The sequence below is a fragment of the Benincasa hispida genome, chromosome 12 (genome assembly GCF_027475165.1).
Source record: "Benincasa hispida cultivar pf3 chromosome 12, pf3_genome.v1.1, whole genome shotgun sequence".
In the NCBI taxonomy this organism is placed as follows: domain Eukaryota; kingdom Viridiplantae; phylum Streptophyta; class Magnoliopsida; order Cucurbitales; family Cucurbitaceae; genus Benincasa; species Benincasa hispida.
The window spans coordinates 22,750,543-22,756,542 of record NC_143489.1 but is presented as its reverse complement, the minus strand read 5'-3'; positions in this window follow the sequence as shown (position 1 = coordinate 22,756,542).

Here is a 6,000-nt window from a genome sequence, read left to right as displayed (position 1 = left end):
AAAATCTACATGATTGCATAACAAAAGCTACCCGATCGTTTAGCTCTGGCTACATGATCTTGAACCTCTGTTTTGTCTTCTCCATCAAAACAATGCTCTATAATCCTTCTTTGAAGCCCCCAAAACATCACGAGCAACTCAAAACTTCAAATTACAGACTCGATTGCAATAATAATGCCCAAAAATGCAGGGGCCTCTTTACAAACCAACTTTGTAAATTTAAAGAAAGCCTTAAACAGAGAGCTCTGTCCCGAAACATCCATCAACAAAACCATCCACAACCATTCATCACATAAATAGAATGCAGATTATAAAACCCACCATTACTGTAAAACAATTCAATATAAGAATAGAATTTGGAATTAGAAACCTACAACCTAGCTCTGATACCAATTGAAGGAACTCTAATGAGAGAACCTTGAGCGGAAGTGGATTGACCAAATTTCATAATTGATTGAATATAAAGTTTACATTAAACAAACAACTAGATATGCATTTACAATTAAATTACAACATGCTTTAAATGAAAATGGGTTTCTAGAAACCTCACCTTTGAAGAACTTTCTTCATGAATTTCCCTCGAACTGATCACAAATTTCTTGAAGACCTTCTATCACAAATTTCTTGAAGACCTTCTTCAAGACAAGCCTCGAACAGAACCGGACATAACTATAATGTTACCTTGGTATTCTCAGAATGAGAACCTAGGAGTGATGGGCTCTGACTATTTTGGTTTAGAGGGAAACTTTTAAGTGGAGGAAGAAGAAGATTGAGAATTCTTACAACTCTAAACAAAGTACAGAACTTTTCTATCTTTCTCACTCAATCGTTCAACCAACAGTAACGTCAAGGAACAAGAAGAAAAACAAGTTTTTCTTTTATTCTCTTTTGGCCAAAAAAAAATAGCCACCCCTACTAATATGGATGGAGAGAAAAGATGGGAAAGGGAGTTGTAACTCCCTTCTTTATTATCAAAATAATAATAATAATATAAATATAAATATGATAACAAACTTATCATATGACATACATACATACATACATACATACATACATACATACATACATACATACATATATATACATACATACATACATATATATATATATATCGTATTATATGTCATATCAAATATAACATGTAACCTATAGTTTTAATATTGTATCACATACAATATAAACTATAGTTTCTTTTCTCTATTATATGACATTTAATATAAATCACATTTATATTAAATTTAACAATAATGAATCCCATTCATAGAAAATATATTTGAATCTTATTCAAATATTTATTTCCTTCTATTAAGATATAATGGATCAAATACATTATGACAATTATATCACATATAATTGAAATAACTTGATTATATTATATATAATGAAATCCCTCTATTAATTTGAACAATTCAAATTAATCCAAAAACTGATTTTCAACTAAATCCTATTGAGTTACCAAGGGACCTCATGAACCTATAGTTTGAAGCTTCAATAGTACATGAATAATTAATTAAACTCTTTAATTACATTATTCACCATCCGTTAACTATTGGGCACTCTATTAAAGATCGAAAGTTGCACTCTTCGCACTACAGATATATTTCTGTGTCCATTGGATATAATCAATAAACAGTATGATGACCCTTCACAAATTGTCGTAAGTATAGTTGAGCCAAATTACCATTTTGCCCCTGTAGTTAGTTACATCTAACTCCTTAAGTACCACTGATCCGGAGTGAATTCCATCTCGTGTAGCTGTGTTCCCAACTCTCGAATCAGACGAATCCTCAAAATGGTAGACTTATTGAGTCGGCGATCTGGTCACTCTCACCCATAAAAATCAAATGATCTCCCTCATAGGCAAGAGTTCACAACTCACCCAGGATTCAGGTCATGTTACCTATGGTCATCCTGGTTAAATGTAAGTCTCTATTATGAACGGTGTTATATAATGAGACTAAACATTTCGTAGTTCGGTCTTATACAAACTCCTTTTATATAGAATATCCCCGCTCACTAGGATAAGGTACCCAGTTTTATCCATCTACTACAGACCATTTAGAGTATCACTTAAACATGATCCACCTATATGTCTTCACATACATGTTTAAGTTACAAAGATTGTAACATCCTCAATTTCAGGAAAATTTAAGTTAATTATCTAAAATTATTGAGTTTAAATTTTCCTTTCATTTAGAAAATTGGAGTTAAATTGAAATAATTGAAAAAAATTTATTGGTTAAATTGAATTTAATTGATTAGATATTCGAACTGATTATCTTGAAAATATTGAATTTTGCTTCCTTTTGATTTTGAATTTTAGGAACAACTTAAAAAATAAATAAAAGAGATAAAAGAGATAATTAATTTCATGTGGTTTTGAATTGATTTAAATATTTGGAAGGATTTAATTTGTATCAAATTGATGGATCTTATGTCCTTTAATTTTGGTTTTTGAAGCCTAAATTAAGATAATTTGAAAAGTTAATTGATTTCTCAATTTAATAGAATCTTTGAAGATTTTGGAGATATTGTGATAAAATATTTTATTTATATTTTCAAAATTGGGAAAAAATAAAAGAATTGAGATTTTTTTCGAAATTAAATAAGAGTGAAAAGAGGTCAAAAATTGGGGGAGAAAGCAATTCGGTTTTTCAGCGACAGCTTCCACAAAATTGTCGATTACCAAAGTTTGAACCGTTGGATCGTGCTCAAATTTGGTCAACCTGTTCGAGACATATAGAGTTTCATTTAACGGTTGGATCGTTGTTTGAAGCTCTGGTTTGTTCGTAAACACTGTTGAATAAAATCTGTAAACTAGAAATTCCCTTTCTCTCCCACTCTCGCAAACCCTCCTCATGCAAGACCCTCACTACCAGCCGCTAGCCTAAATAATTTATGTTGTCTGATAGCAACACATGCTCTCTATCTATGGCAGCCACAAGTCGACGCGCCGTCGGCCGCCATTGCCCTGATCTTTGCCGGAATTTTGAGGAAAACCTTAGGTAAGACTTATTTTTCCTTATAATTTGGGAAATGAAGTTCACCCTTTTAATTTTGGGTTAAATTAGTAACCTCTCTTTGGTGTGAAACTTAGATTCAAGATTTGGAAGTTTTGAGGCATTGACCATCAAGCTAGAGACCGTTTTGTTTTGCAGAAAATTGGTGAAGATCAGTAAGTTTTATAAGTTGTTGGATGATTATTCTTTTGGATTGAGAGTAATAGTGAAAAATTAAGTTATTAATTTTGGATTTAATTCATGATCAGATTGGCAAATTAAATCAAGTATTGGAATTTGTCTTGGACCAAGCCACAATTTTAGGTTGATTCAAGTGTGCTAAAGAAGTTCTAAGGAGATTTTGTTTTGTGTTTTTTACCAAGTTGAAGTAAGTAATCTTACTACTGGAACCGCCTTTGTGCCGATAAATTTATGATTTATGTTGGGGATTGTAAGACTAGTTACCAGGATAATTTTGACTGTTCTGAGATTTAATGGAATGTTTAGAAAAGATATATGAACATGTGATAATATGTCTGAAGCATGTTAATGTATGAGCATGATTTAGAATTTTTTTATATATATTAAAAGGACGATTGAGCATGGCCCTAAATTATGAGTTAAGCGATACTACTATGGGAATGTCTTAAAGTTAGGTAAAAGTTAGAGCATTTTGTTGATGTGCTTATTTTTGTGATTTATTATGAAAGTGTGTAAGCTATATGATGTATTATGAAATTTCAAATGTTTGATTGTTTACATGAGTTAGTGTATGAAAGTGATGTACTAGAGTGGATCCATTAATACTAGATTAGTTACGTATGTTGAGGTTAATTAACATGATCAAGACCTTGATCAGGAGATTTTAGAGAATTCATGATTATGTGAATGTTATATATAATATGAAGTTAGATGCAATATCTTTTCCTTTCCAGACTATGTGACTGCATGAAAGTGATGCACGTCCAAGGGCGCTAGTACATGAAAGAGATGTACTAGGGCTGGTGTGTATAAAAGTGATACATACCTAGAGGGTACTGGGATGTACGAAAGAGGTGTATACATAACCATGTGTACGAAAGAGGTACACATCCCTACATTTAAAGAGAGGGTCTGAGGTGTACGAAAGAGGTACATACTCAGTGGGTTATGTGTATACGAAAGAGGTATATACTTAACCAGGTGTACGAAAAAGGTACACATTCAGTGGGTTATGTGTATACGAAAGAGGTGTATACGTAACCATGTATACGAAAGAGGTACACATTTAGTGGGTTATGTGTATACGAAAGAGGTATATACGTAATCATGTGTACGAAAGAGGTACATATTAAGTGGGTTATGCGTATACGAAAGAGGTGTATGCATAACCATGCGTATGTAAGAGATTGTGTTTCCTTCGGGATTCACCAGAGGTTGTGGATCCTATGGGACTTACTAGAGATAGTGGACATACTTAACTACGGTAGGATAGAAATAAGTTTTTCATGTATGTATGTATCCTATGAGGACTAGAGTAGTTTACATGTTCTACTAGAGGTAGAAATCTAGAGGACATAGATGCCTAGCCTGACCCCAGTAGTGGGGTTACTTACTGAGTATTTTATACTCAACCTTTCTTTATTTATGTTTTTCAGGTAATGATAGGAACGTACTGGCGGGTGACGAGAGGGACCTGTGATCATGCCATATGGGACATGTAAATCACTTCCGCTCAGTTTACGTTTTCAAGCTATTTAAAAGCTTTGATTTGAAACTCAATATTCGTCAAAATTTTATTTGTTTAAGTTATTTTTTTTTCTTCATTATTTTAGGGGCCCCGAACAAAGGTTTTTCTTATTTGTTATTTATTTTGGAAAACTGTCTTTATTATTTTAATGAAAATTTATTTTCCTCAATGGTCAAAATGTTTTGAATGTAAATGTGTAATTATGAGTAACGACCCTTATCAGAGTACTCAAAAGGTCGGGTCGTTACAAAGATAACCTTGGATATTAGTTTATTGGTTTGTGGTAAATAAAATATCAAATATTTTATTAAATACATATGAGTTTGTTCGATAATGTTTACAAACTATAGGAACCTGCGAGATTTAGGGCATCAACCCCAACAAAAAGATGAAATTTTCATGGAACCAAAAAAGATTAAGGGGGTTACCAGTTGGCCTTGTCCCACAACAATTAGTGAAGTGTGTAGTTTTCTGGGACTAGGTGGTTATTATCGTCGGTTTGTAAAGCATTTTACTCGCATAACCACTCCTTTGACTCAGTTGACCAGAAAGGGAGCTTCTTTTGTTTGGAGTAAAGCTTGTGAGGACAGTTTTCAAAATCTCAAGCAAAAGCTTGTAACTGCACTGGTTCTTACAGTACCAGATGATTTAGGAAATTTTGTGATTTACAGTGATGCTTATAAGAAAGGGTTGGGACGTGTGCTTATGCAACATGGTAAGGTGGTTGCTTATGCCTCCCACTAGTTGAAGAACCATGAACAAAACTATCCTTCTCATGACTTAGAGCTAGCGATGGTGGTTTTTCTTTTGAAGATCTGAAGACACTATTTGTACAGAGAGAAGATATAGATTTTCACCGATCATAAGAGTTTGAAATACTTCTTCACCTAGAAGGAGTTAAATATGAGATAGTGCAGGTGGCTTGAGTTAGTGAAAGATTGTGATTGTGAGATTTTGTACTATTTGGGCAAGGCAAATGTAGTGGTTGATACTCTCAGTAGGAAGACAACTCATTCAGAAACCTTAATCATCAAATAGGTTCAACTATATAATGATTTTGAACAAGCTGAAATTGCAGTGGCGGTGGAGGAAGTCACCTCGCAACTAGCACAGTTGATAGTACAATCGACTTTGAGACAGAGAATTATTGATGCATAGTAAAGAAATTTGTACCTTGTTCAGAAATTCTATCAGGTGGAGTTAGGTCGGGACAATGAATTTTCAGTGTCCTTGGATCATGGTCTTCTTTATCAGGGACGTTTATGCGTACCT